General features: G+C 38.2%; 1 pseudogene; it reads left to right on the top strand.

The window, feature by feature from the left end:
- Window positions 1–14,548, top strand: part of LOC100512712 — a 113,631-nt pseudogene that overhangs the window by 14,637 nt on the left and 84,446 nt on the right.

Raw genomic sequence — 14,548 nt, 5'->3', positions numbered from 1 at the left:
AATGTGTGTCAGTGCTTTGCCTTGAAGTCGTGACTAGTTGTGATATTATTTCAAAGAGAGGAAACTCCATAGTACTCACAGAATTCATCTTCCATTCCCCCGGGTGAATTTTATAAGGAAAAAAAATACACATGGTGTGTGAAGTTGTGAACGCCACACGCATCATTATGTTACTGTTCAAGAAGTAATCACGGGCTCACAATCATCCTTTAGCCACTATATATTCCAATGCACACTACTAGTTATTCAATCACAGTGAATCCTAGAGTCTGAATGGCTTAAACAGCAGAAATTTATTTTTTCATAATACTGGACGGTGGAAGTCCAAGATCATGGTACCATCGGATTAGTTTCTGGTGACAACACTCCTCCTGGCTTTCTGATGACTGACTTCTTGTGTCCTCACATGGCATTTCCTCTGTGGGAAAAGGGAGAGAGATCTCTGGAATCCCTTCCTCTTCTTGTAAGAACATCATCGGTCCTATCAGATCATTACCCCACCCCAGAATTTTGTTTAACTTCACTTACTCCCTAAAGGCCTATCTATAAGTACACTAAAACTGAGGGTTATGGTTTCAACACACTATTTGGTTGGGGTGGGGGGGCCACAATTCTGTCCATAACAAAGTCTTAAGATTGTGGGGTTTTTTTATGAGTCTCTCACTAACACCTTCCTGTTTGTCTAGGAATTGTTCAAGTTTCCTTAATTAAATTTTTTTAAAACTTTTCTTTCACTCTTCCTTCCCTTTAAATGCCCTTTTCACTTTTTAATTGGCATTTCTTAGCAGTGAGGTCACTTTTCCTCATTCTGTATTGATTATTTCTCCCCACTGTAACACATCTTCTCCCATGACTCTCCTGAAAGGGTTCCACTTTTGTTGATAAAAATTTAGTCATCAAACCAGATGGTTTCTTTTTAGTTCCTATAGGCTTTTCCCCTTTGGAAAAAACCGACTCCTTTAAAGAGTGCTTATTTAAAAACTACCTTCCTTTATATCTTACAGTAATCTTATGACGTTTTTGGAAAACCACCTAGCTTCTTTCTGATCATTCTCTTTTTTTTTTTTTTTTTCCCAGTTGTTCCCTATTCCCTCCTTAACTCTAGATATTACATATATGGATGTTCTTCTCATCTCCTATGTACTTTCTTTTACTCCAGCAGCTTTGTTTACCATTCAATATACTGTTTTTTCAACTGCCAGTCACCTTCCATATGATCTCAGCATCTCTCCTTCTGTCTGCTGTCATTTCAGCCTTCACCATTATCTTTGAGCTCTCACAGGAGAGAGGAAACTCAGTGGAAAATGCTAATTAGTTATTTCTTTGCTAAATAAAGCTCTTCAGGCCACGTGGTCCTGTTCCATCTTGCAGTTACATCATCTAGAATATGTGGCCTCCAGTGTCACTATAATAAGGGACCAGACAGATGGAAGAGAGACATTGGTTCTCAATGATGTCAGCCAAGAAGCGATGCATATTATTCTACTCATGTGCCACGGGTGGCAACTAATTGAAGGACAACAATCTAACTATAATGATGAAAATTGCAGATAAGGTCGGATTTCGGTGAGCACTAACTCTAGGTGACACCACCTCCCATCAAACTCATTTAATAGAGAAAACACAGACCAACAGCAAAAATACACACAACTAACTTTTTCTCTTTAGGTACAAGGATAATTCTTTTATATGGTTTGTAAATATCCATTCTCACTTCCTCAGTGTCTTCTTCCATTCATTTTCCCATCTCATTGGTATCGTTAAGCTTTTCTTCTTTAGCAATTTTATTTTGGCATAAGGACATGTGCGAGATGCCCCCTCCCATTAAAAAGCACTCTTGCTTGGTGCCAAATAATTCTCTAAGACCCTTTTCTCTCTGCTTAATTTCACACTGGAATTTATCAAAAGTTGTATTTATTCTCATTGCCTATATTGTCTTATCTTTATGTAACTTTATAAGACATGAAATTTTACTATTTTTTTCTTACTTATCTGCATTGGCACTGCATTCACCACATTAAATTTGTTATTAAATTGAATGCGTATTGGTGGGTAATTACATCATCTTTCTGCAGTGTGTAATGTTGTTGATCAAACTTGTCATCTCAAAAAATATTTCACCTTAACAACAAGAGCATCTTAATGTACTATTTCCCCTTTTACCCCTGGACTTCCTTATCTCTTCCATTGAAGAACAACCATCTAACTATAATGCCCTCTCCCAAGAGGTGTGTGTTTCTTAGACTCCCTTCTGCATTTCATAGATGGTCTCATCTAAACTTGAGATTCTGGACACATCACAAATCTTGACCTAAAGCTGGCATATCTCTCTCCTGAGTTCCTTACAAACCTAACTAATTGCCAACTGAAAATGTCTTAAAAAAACTATGTGAGATTACTGAACAACTAATTTTATTTAGTTTTTTTTTTTTGCTCTTTAGGGCCAAACCCATGGCATATGGAAGTTCCCAGACTAGGGGTTGAATCAGAGCCACAGCTGCCAGCCACAGCAACATGGGATCCAAGCTTCATTTGCAACCTACACCACACCTCACTGCTGAGTGAGGCCAGGGATCGAACCCACATCCTCATGGATACTAGTCGGTTTCGTGTCCACTGAGCCACAGTGGGAATGCCTTACCTTGAAAACTTACTTTTTTTCTTTTGTCTTTTTGCCTTTTTATCTAGGGCTGCTCCCTCAGCATATGGAAGTTCCCAGACTGGGGGTCAAATCAGAGCTGTAGCCACCAGCCTACACCAGAGCCACAGCAATGCCAGATCCAAGCCATGTCTTCAAACTACACCACAACTCATGGCAAGGCCAAATCATTAACCCACTGAGCAAGGCCAGGGATCGAACCCGAAACCTCATGGTTCCTAGTTGGATTCGTTAACCACTGAGCCTCGACAGGAACTCCTGAAAACTTACTTCTGCTATTCATCTCTCTACATCATTTATACCACCACTATTTGTACAATTGCAAAAGCTGTAGTCTGGGGAAACACTGAAGACTCTGAACTCTATAATCCTTTGCCTTCACAATGCAGTAACCAAGTAGTGTCTGACCTAAATTCCTAAAATCTCTCAATATTATTCATTTTTATTCAACCCCATTGCCACTATTTTGTTCTGATCTACATTTTCTCTTATTTGTGGAACATAAGCAGTCTCTTAAATGACAGTTACGCCTTCATCTTTTAACAGTACTTACAGCACTGGTACATAAGAACATTGTTCATGTGGATTTTACAATATAGCAGGGAAAATAAACTGTAAAATATACCTATACCTCTCATAGATAACTGGAGACCCAGGTTTCATAAGAGCATGTAGAAAGGAAATTTAATCTCTAATGAAAGTCATGAAAAGCCAGAGATTTAATGTTTATTTTGAAACTTAAATGATGAAGGTTCATTAACCAGGGATTGAATGGGTAAAGAATTAAATTGGTGGCATAGCCTAGAGAAAGTTCAGAGTTAAGAGAGAATATTTAAAGAAAACTGATGGCTATTGAATATTGATGAATATTTATGGAAGAAGGAGATGATGCTAAGTAAGAATAGAGGCACCAGATAAGAGATGTAGTAGGCAGGACCACAGGTTGTAATGTAGAGACTTAATACTGGAGTCAGGAGAAAGTGAACAGGGATGTTACATCAGAGTAAGGGATGTAAAAGCTAGGACGATGTACATGGAGAAGAATGGAAACAAATATACACAGTATAATTGTGAAAAGTCTTGGGGATTGTTACAATCACACTTTAAAGGAGGAGAGAAGAGTGAAAAATGACTCTCTGATTCTTGCTTGGTCATTTGTGGTTAAAGCGATGCCATGTACTAAAACAGAAAACAGTGGAGAAATAATTGCTTTGAGGGAAAACATATTGAGTGTGATTTACTTTTTATGTTATCCTTTAGGTACCTGGGTGAATCGCAGAGGAAATACTCAGTGGGCAATTTGGATCTAGAGTACAGAAGAAAAAATGAACATACAGATTTGGTAATAGCGTGCAGCTAATAACTCAGGCTTTGAGAGAAAATAAGATCGTATGAAAATTGAGAATGAATCTATCTGCTTTTGTGCTTACTAAAAATTCTTACTGTTTATCTCTCTATATAGCACTTAACACACTCAATCTTTATTCATTTCTTGCCCATCACTTATACAAGATATCAACTCTAATGGCAGGAATAATGCCTTATTCATTTCTGTGCCATTGTAATTTAGTACCATGTGTGGAACATATTAGACCTTCAGGAAATATTTGTTGGAGAGTTCCCTTCATGGCGCAGCGGAAACGAATCCAACTAGGAACAATGAGGTTGTGGGTTCGATCCCTGACCTCGCTCAGTGGATTGGGAATCTGGCATTGCCATGAGCTGTGGTGTAGGTCACAAACTTGGCTCAGATCTGGCATTGCTGTGGCTGTGGCGTAAGCCAGCAGCTACAGCTCTGTTTAGACCCCCACCCCGCGAACCTCATATGCCACGGGTGCGGCCCTGAAAAGACCAAAAAAAAAAAAAAAAAAGGAAAGAAATATTTGTTAAATGTTAAATGATAAGTATGTGTATGATTCACTAAATGAATGAGTGAATACATGAAAATAACTTCAAATAGAACTCTGCATTCTCTGTGAGTTCCAGAAGTTTTAATTAATAGGATCTGAATTACCAGAAGTCTTTTCCCATTCCTACCCACGATATCCATTATTTCTCAGTGTTTATGGCAGAATATAGAACTATCTTTTCTAAATTTAGCTGCAAACTATAATCACTGGAGAATCCTATTTAATATACATATTCTTTAGATATCTTCTCATAACTGCTAAATCAGTCTAAGAGGATTAGGTTTAACTAATCACTCAGATGAGCCTAAAATTGGTTCATCGCAGTAATGACCAACCTAGGAAAGCAGTTACTATAGTCTCAAAATTAGAGAAGACTTCCCAATTAGTCCCATTATGACAAAGAAAGAATATGAGTGGGTACTTCAAATATCCAAACTTCAAATAATTAGATTATACAAGCGTGTTTTTAATAGAAAAAAAAAAATAAGTAGAAGAAAACTTCCCCAGGACAAAATGAGTCACATGCTGTCACCAGATGCTTTTACTTAGGAAAAAGAAATGTTAAAGAATTGTAACAGTGTCCAACCTGGAAAACAAAATACAGAAATTTTCACCAGTAAGCCCAGGCTCAGTACAATTCTGGTTCAGTGATTTTTTTCAAGCTTACACAAGTCTATTTTAAAATACTTATAAGTAAGCCATTTTGTAGTAAAACACTTATCTTTCTTCATAAGAAATAGAAGACATTTTATACTTTATTCCAACCAAACTTTTATACTTTATTTTCTAGCATTTGTCAGCTTATACCCTATGTTGTAGTCAAAAAAAAATCTCATTTATTCATTTAAACAGGCTGTGTTGGCTCTCATATCCAGGATGTTCCTTCTGCCTGCTATGCCCTGGACCTTCTCTCCGCCTGGAAAATTTCTACTCACATTCAAAACCCAATTGCAAGACCTCCTCATTCTTGACATCCTCTTCAATAACCCCAAACAGGGTTATCTTCTCCATGTTCTGTTTCACAAAGTTGTTTTTTTGTTGTTTTTTGTTTGTTTGTTTGTTTGTTTGTTGCCTTTTCTAGGGCCGCTCCCATGGCATATGGAGGTTCCCAGGCTAGGGGTCTAATCGGAGCTGTAGCCGCCGGCCTACACCAGAGCCACAGCAATGCGGGATCCAAGCTGCATCTGCGACCTACACCACAGCTCACAGGAATGCCGGATCCTTAACCCACTGAACAAGGCCAGGATCGAACCTGCAACCTCATGGGTCCTTGTCGGATTCGTTAACCACTGAGCCACGATGAGAACTCCAGCACAAAGTTGTTTTTATGACCTATTTGTTTAATAGTGTATCCCTATTCTATTGTAATGAGTTGTTTATTCGTTTATACTCACTCTCTTTTGAGTTACTCTGGCATTTTTTTTTTCTTTTATCTCTGGCCCATAGTCACAGTGCTTCCCCCATTATAGGTGCACAACAAATGTTGACTGAGTAAATAAAGATGGCTGTTAGCTCCAATATTTTGTGCACTTTCATTTAAAATGATTTCAGATTACCCTTTCTTTCCTAATTTAATTTTTAGTACTATAGAGTGTATGCCCAAAACACCATCAGGGGCTGACAAAATGAACAGTCTCATTGAGGAGTTCCCATTGTGGCTCAGCAGTAATGAAGCCAACTAATATCCATATGGACTCGGGTTTGATCCCTGGCCTCATTCAGTGGGTTAAGGATCCAGCATTGCCATGAGCTGTGGTGTAGATCACAGATGCAGCTCAGATCTGGCATTCCTGTGGCTGTGGTGTAGGCTGGCAGCTGTAGCTCTGAACTGACTCCTAGCCTGGGAACCTCCATATGCCTTTGGTGTGGCCCTAAAAAAGCAAAAAAAAAAACAAAAACAAAACAAAACAAAACATCAAAACAAAACCAAAAAAATTCTCATTGCACCTGAACCTCATGCATACAGCTGACCCCCTTATGATTTTATCTGGCATACAACTGCCAAATAAGTTTGTTTGTTTGTTTTAATTTTTATGGCCACATCTGTGGCATATGAAAGTTCCCAGGCTAGGGATCGAAATGGAGCCACAACTGCAGGCCTACTACACAGCAACACTGGATCTGAGCCGCATCAGCAACCTACACCAGAGCTTGCAGCAACACCGTATCCTTAACCCACTGAGAGAGGCCAGGGATTGAATCTTCATCCTCATGGATCCTAGTTGGATTCTCAAACCACTGAGCCACAATAGGAACTCCCCAAACAAGTTCTTTTAAAAAAAAAAAAAAAAAAAAAAAAAGATGTTTCATCCCCTCACCTATTGGAAAACTTCCAGAAGCTCTCCTTTCCTTATTGTACCATGTTTAATGTTTTCAACCTGATTCTTCAAATACCCCCTGTCTTACCTAATCTATTCAGAACTGCCTTTTCCACCTTTGGCCTTCATCTTCAATTGCATTTATGTCATTATCTACACTTACTTATAGAACCTAAGCATATTTCAGTTTCTTATGTTAATTTTCTCACTAGAGTTCAAAGAGGCTAGGACTATCATGCTAAAATATTAAATAAAGATAATAGGACTTCATTCTATTGGTCTGGAAAAATTACTACCTGAACAAAATAATTCTAGGAAATGAAGGGATCAGGCCAGTCAGCTTTGTTTACTTCAGACTCAAATCAATGCCATGTCATTACCAGAGCTCTGGTTACATTTAGAAAAAGTTCTATAAATACAGTGAATGAGCAAGCCCACTATCTGCGATGTATCTGGGTCCTTAGTTTAACACCTGGGGGGATGGTTAGTATTGGTCAATGTTTTATTGATTGATGACTCGATAGATACGGTTAAGCTCCACCATGAGAAGTCCAGATTTTTTTTTTTTTTTTTTTTTTTTTTTTTTTTGTCTTTCTGTCTTTTTTTGTTGTTGTTGTTATTGTTGCTATTTCTTGGGCCGTTCCCGCGGCATATGGAGGTTCCCAGGCTAGGGGTTGAATCGGAGCTGTAGCCACCGGCCTACGCCAGAGCCACAGCAACGCGGGATCCGAGCCGCGTCTGCAACCTACACCACAGCTCACGGCAACGCCGGATCGTTAACCCACTGAGCAAGGGCAGGGATCGAACCCGCAACCTCATGGTTCCTAGTCGGATTCGTTAACCACTGCGCCACGACGGAACTCCGAGAAGTCCAGATTTTTTAACAATCTTCACAAAGTTTTCATTCCAAAGGAGAAACTAAAGAAAACCAGATGATGAGAATTTCAAATCGTAAAATGTTCTGGTTGTCAAATTTAAATAGGGATGTCCTGGGCAGTGGAGAGGCTGGCTGGTGCCAATATCACATTTTGTTCTCTGGTGCCTTGACAAAGCCTCTTCCGCCAGTGAGCTGACAGATCAAGAGAACTCCAGCTTCTACAGGCATATGAGAACATTCTATTTCTCATTGTGTTCCTGCATTACCTATGTGAAGGACTATATTCATAATGAAAAGAGTTTTGATGAATCGCCAATAGAAAGATTCTCCTACTTTCTGGGTGCCTACCTTAGAGTCTGGTATAGTCACCACAGCGTCTAAAATGCATCATGTGTTGAAATGAGGAAACTATCACATAATATGGCCAGAGAGATTAAGGGAGTTGGCCCAGCTGACCCCAAGAGACACACTTAATTCAAAACCTGAACCACAAACCTAGTGAATGTGATCAAGGAGCTTTGCAGCACATAAGGGATTCAAAAAGCATATTAATCCACCTCCAGCAACACTGCCAATTTAAAAGAATGATTAACCTTCTCTCCCACTTGATTCAACCTGGCATATGTATTATACCACTCTAAACGCTAGCAGACTCTATGCTTATGGCTTCCATTAGGTAGCATTTAGTATCCATGAAAACTTTTTTCAAGAAGTAATCACTTTTGAGACCATAAACATTTCAGATGGGAAAAGAGAAAAACAAAGGAAGTGCAAGTAAAGAGAACTAGGAAAACACAAGAAAATACCCCAAAATATAAGCATGTTGATTCAAAGAAGAATTTAGAAGTGTTTTTAATGATACTAGATGAGCATTTTTTCTGTTTCTACTTTAAAGAAGGCATTCTGCTCTGTTCATTAGATGTCTTACTTCTTTATTATCTAATGTATGTTAAAAACCTCTTGAAAGAGGTTTTTTTCCTGTATCAGCACACATTTTGTTTTATATATATATATAAATAAATATATATATTTGGCCATGGCATACAGTGCCTGATGTGGGATCTCAGTTCCCAGACCAGGAACTGAACTGAGGACACATAGGTGAAAACGATGAAAGCGCCAAGTCCTAACCACTAGACCACTATGAAATCCCTTGAAAGAGAGATTGATTCATTCTGGTAAACTAAACACCTAGCTGGATGAAGAGCACAAGCAAGGGGAGTTCATGGGGTGTAATGGACTCTGCAAAGGCTCTGGAATCCATCTTTTACTTATGGTCTTTCAGATTCAGTCTCCTCCTCTTATGTAGTACTCATAAAATAATGTAGATGGAACACTAGGGACACAGAAGGTACTGGAGACTGTAGAGTCTAACAAAGTAGGTATTTAATACTACTTTTCAAATATCTCCCTTTAAGAAAAGAAATACATTTTACAATGAGATGCTCTTGTAAATTTTATACTTCTAAAGAAGAATATATTTAATGAACAATTTATTTATTTTGCCTCCCTGCCAGGTAAGGGTGGTGTTATCTGAAACAGGTACCTCTGTGTGATATGCATGTCAGCCCTCCTAAAGCCGTGTTTTCCTGCTTTCTTTACACCCCATCCTGATTCTACCTAAAATGTTGTGATCCTCTCTTCAAATGCAAAGAACTCCGAAAATTAAGAAGAATGTTTGTCATTGCCAGCACTGCTATGAATATATCAGAGTCTGAATTATAACTGATGAATCCAGAAATGGAACCTGTATCGGCCTGACTTCAGACATCAGAAGTATAGCAACTGTAAGCTACAGAACTGAAACTTAGATCAAGGCCTAGAGTGGAGAGGAGGCTTCTGATCAAAAGGGGAAAATAAACAAACATTGGCCTTAATTATTTAATAATTAGTGAAAGAATGACTATGATGTTTTCAGAATATAAGATAGTGTTTCAATAAAATTCCCCAAAGTGACACAGCAACATAAAGTAATCCTCTTGAGCTACAATCCTCCTCCTAAACCACTCCACGCTTCTCACGCCACATGGAAAGTCAAAAGAAAGAGGACACTGCTCTGAAATCACACTAAGGTTAGAAGATAATCTAGTTTCAATGAAGTTCTATTTCATGGACTGAAGTTTCCTCAAAGAAAGGGTGAGCTCTTTTCTCAAGAAACATCACTATGAAATAGTCAAGGAGCCCATGGTATTAACTGTTCTAAATATAGGGATTTACTTGCAAAAAAGAAGTACCAATCAGAAAAAGAAATGATGCATAATTACTTAATAAAATGACAACAGATTTTTAAACATATTTTTAGATTAGTTGTTAGAAGAAAAAAAAATCTTACCAAGTTTGTTCATTTAGAGGGATCTGTGCAAGCCTCTGATACCAAGAGGTATCTTATCATAAGTGATAAAAGTCACTAGACGCTTATCCAACAGCTACTTCTTCCTCAAATGACCACCATACAGTCATTTCTGACTATTATACAACCCAGATGTAACAATGTATCTTTAGGAAATTAGTGTGAAAACAAAACTTCTTATAATAAAAATTTTTGCTGGTGATTCTTTAATCTCATAAATGTGTGTTAATTTCCCAGTTGGGACTAGATCCTGCCTCTAGAAAAAGCTTCTTGAAACATTGCATTGAAAATCTTCTCTTTTATTCCTTACTGTAAACACCACATATGTTCCTAGAAGATCAACACAAAGTATTGACTATGAAATCATGTTTCCAGGAGTGAAATTGGGGAGAATACAGCATGCATTTTATTGTATTCCTGCAAAAAGAGGAAGTTCTTTTTCACAAAGACTCTCATCACTGCTAACTCTGGAGGGAAATATTTGTAGCTGTCTCATGGCTTAATAGTGACAGACCTGTACTTTTTCCCCAGCCTCTATTGTGGAAAACAGGCCACATTTGAGGCTAATAATTCATGCTGTGGCAGGAAAAAAAAATAGAAAAATACCTTCATTAACACTGTTCTATAACTAGCTCAGCTAATAGGCTTCAGGCATTCTAAACTATACCAATTAAAGATAACCTTAAATTTTAAACATTTCTTCCAGTAGGATGAAAAGCTTAGGTATGTTAACTTTATGGTTTGGGCAGATACAAAGTTAGATTACACCCTGTCAAAGCAGAAATCAACCTCTTGAGGGGATTAAGTACTAATTATGAAAAACAGAGGAAATGTATCATAGTAAGTATATTTGTTTCTTTCCTGTGCACTTTGGCTGCACAAGCTCTAACCACAGCTTCCAGAGTGACATCAATGCTTCCAAAGAATGCCAGTGCAGGAGTTCCCATCATGGCGAAGTGATTAACGAATCTGACCAGGAACCATGAGGTTGCAGGTTCGATCCCTGGCCTTGCTCAGTGGGTAAAGGATCCAGCGTTGCCGTGAGCTGTGGCATAGGTTGCAGATGCAGCTCGGATCCCATGTTGCTGTGGCTCTGGCGTAGGCTGGTGGCTACAGCTCCAATTCGACCCCTAGCCTGGGAACCTCCCATATGCCGAGGAAGCGGCCCTGGAAAAGGCAAAAAGACAAAAAAAAAAAAAAAAAAAGAATGCCAGTGCAGTGGTCAGTCCAACTAGTGAGGTGCAGAGACCTGTCAGAAGACCGGTGCTTTCCACAAAGGGAGGTGGGGCTGGGGAGGCAAATGCAATCCAGAAACATTATCTCTATTCGGTGGGCCTGCTACACAACAGTATCTTCTCATAACTCTTCTTGTTTGTCCTATATTGTTTAATCCCATTTTCTCTTATATTGTTTGTTTATTTACTTATCTATTTACGTCTTTTTAGGGCCGCTCCCATGGCATATAGAGGTTCCCAGGCTAGGGGTCAAATCAGAGCTGTAGCCGCTGGCCTACACCACAGCCACAGCAACATGGCATCAGAGCTGCACCTGCAACTTACACCACAGCTCACAGCAAAGCCAGACCCTTACCCCATTGCGAGAGGCCAGAGATAGAACCCATATCCTCATGGATACTAGTCAGGTTCGTTAAACACTGAGCCATGACGGGAATTCCCCTTATACTGTTTCATAAGTGTGAGTTTTACAAGTCACTGATAAAAGAAAATTGAAAGTGCCCAGGAAAAGGATTAAACTGCTTCAAAACAGAAAGGTCTCTGTGCTCCAGAGGAAGAGGATACAGTTACTATATACCTCTTGAAATAACAGTATGAAACATAGATGCTTCCAAAATTTATCCAAGTTCTCACTGACCAGGATTTGAGTAATTTTAATTATTATTTTTTAAGATTATAGTAGATAAAAAGTCTCAGTAGGATGCTATAAATCTTTAATGCTTGTTTACCTTTTCTGTTTTTAGCCTTTCTTGTCCGAGGTTCCAGCCGACAGTAGCAGTAACAGATCCTAGATCTAAAAAGGATACAACTCTGCGAGTACATTGAATCAGGAAAGGAAGAGCCAGTAATGTTCCTATATATTCATAAAGTGAATCAGTATCAGACTAAGGAATAAGCTTCCCCAAGAATAAGTTCACTGCAAATAGTTGCTCTTCTTAATGAATTCAAGAAACAGCTTTGAAGCTATCAGTAGTCGCTGCTTCGGAAGCCACCAATAGCTTTATAACTATTAGTTTACTTCTATTAGACTAATTTGTACTAGAGTAACTTGCTCTAGAGTAACTTGTATGAGAGTTTAGTTAATGCAGTTACTCACAAATTTTAAACAACTTTGTAGTGTTCTGTATCTGTTTAATTGAAATGCTTTCCTAAATTCAGTATCAGTTTTTATAATGTGTAAACTATGAAATTAAGTGGGCTATCTGGTCAACTTGATAGGAAACCCCAGATGTCAGCAATTTTTTGGGGAAGATTTAAAGTTAGCCCTCATCAGGAGCTATACTGCCAGGCTGAGCCACAGGGCACTCCCATCTGTCACATCCACCCAGAATAATGTGGGTGAGAATCAAAGGGCCGTTAGACCCGAACTCTAGGCTCAGACTCCACTGGCAAGAAATGGCCTAAGTCAGCTCTCTTTATTGAAGAAAATAACACTTTAGGAATCCGATGGAATCCCATTTTAAGTTTTAGAGGAAGAAGGATAGAAGGATACCTTTTTTGTCGTTTTTTTTTTTTTTTTTTTCTTTTTTTTTTTTTTTTTTTTGGCTGCACCTGGAGTATGTGGAAGTTCCCTGGCCAAGGATGGACCCTGGCCACAGCAGCGACCAGAGCCACTGCAGTGACAATGACAGGTCCTTAAACCACTGCACCACAAGAGAACTGCAAGGAGGATACTATTTAAACATTAATGAAATGTGATTCTTTTTTTAATTTTTATTTATTTATTTTTTCCCCACTGTACAGCATGGGGATCAAGTTACTCTTACATGTATACATTTTGTTCCCACCCTTTGTTCTGTTGCAACATGAGTATCTAGACATAGTTCTCAATGCTATTCAGCAGAATCTCCTTGTAAATCTATTCTTAAGTTGTGTCTGATAACCCCAAGCTCCCTATCCCTCCCACTCCCTCCCTCTCCTGTCGGGCAGCCGCAAGTCTATTCTCCAAGTCCATGATTTTCTTTTCTGTGGAGATGTTCATTTGTGCTGGATATTAGATTCCAGTTATAAGTGATATCATATGGTATTTGTCTTTGTCTTTCTGGCTCATTTCACTCAGGATGAGAGTCTCTAGTTTCATCCATGTTGCTGCAAATAGCATTATGTCATTCTTTGTTATGGCTGAGTAGTATTCCATTGTATATATATATATATACCACATCTTCCTAATTCAATCATCTGTTGATGGACAGAAATGTGATTCTTAATACCTCTTCGTTATGGGCTTATACACAGAATTTTATCTAGATTTAACAGATTTTACAAGGAAATTTTTTTCCTATGGCATTTTTGTGCCACAGCAGATAGAAATGAGGTCAATGTTTCTTTTCAAAAATAAAAAATTTATAGAAAGTAAGTCATGATTTATGCTAAAAATATGCTGAGTCAAAGGAACATGAAAATTAAAGCCATGGAGGAAGAGTACTCTGGTAGTACAGCAGGTTAAGGATCCACCAAAAAAATATATAAATAAAAAAATAAAAATAAAAGATAAAAACAGAACAGCAACAGAAACAGAATGAGCATTACAGGCTCCACTTTGCTGGTGAGTAGGTGAGTGAAGGAACTTCGAAATCTTCTAAGGGTGCTGAAACCTGACACATATCAAACCAAAGCACCCTTCCAGAAAAATCAGCATATTCAACAGGGACAAGAAAGGGGAGGCCTGAATAAATGGGAATAGGTAGGCAGGAGAGGACGATCTAATAAATTATAAGGTCATTTTATTTAATTATGTCATGAAAACAATAGAAGAGAGTGAGTCCTGGAGTCCTGAAGATAGAATTTATCTATACTCCCCTCCTAAAGTGAAAACTTATTTCATTTAAAAATGAGCAACAGAAGAGTATTCCACTCAAATCCCACAGAAAATTAGTGAGAAAAAAGATAAAAAGAATGAGAAGAAAGTTCCAGCAAATTCTGAAAGCATGTCAGAAATACATGCCCACTGTCCAAAAGAAATCTATTGCCTGGTATTTCGAAAAAGTTAAAGCAGTTTTAAAAGGAATAGAAATTGATTTAAAAAAAAAAAAACATAAAAGAGAATTAGGAAACCTCTGAAAATGAGGTGATTAGAGAATAGGTAGATTTGAAAAGATGAAAGAATCGGTAAGTAATCTGTATTAAAAAAAAAAATCATGTCTTGAAAGAAGAGTAAACTAGAAGGAACACAAGTTTGAGCAAATAAAATGGATAAAGT

The sequence above is a fragment of the Sus scrofa genome, chromosome 4, assembly GCF_000003025.6.
Source record: "Sus scrofa isolate TJ Tabasco breed Duroc chromosome 4, Sscrofa11.1, whole genome shotgun sequence".
NCBI classification, from domain to species: Eukaryota; Metazoa; Chordata; class Mammalia; order Artiodactyla; family Suidae; genus Sus; species Sus scrofa.
The sequence above is the reverse complement of the archived record's forward strand: the minus strand, read 5'-3'. Positions and strand labels throughout refer to the sequence as shown.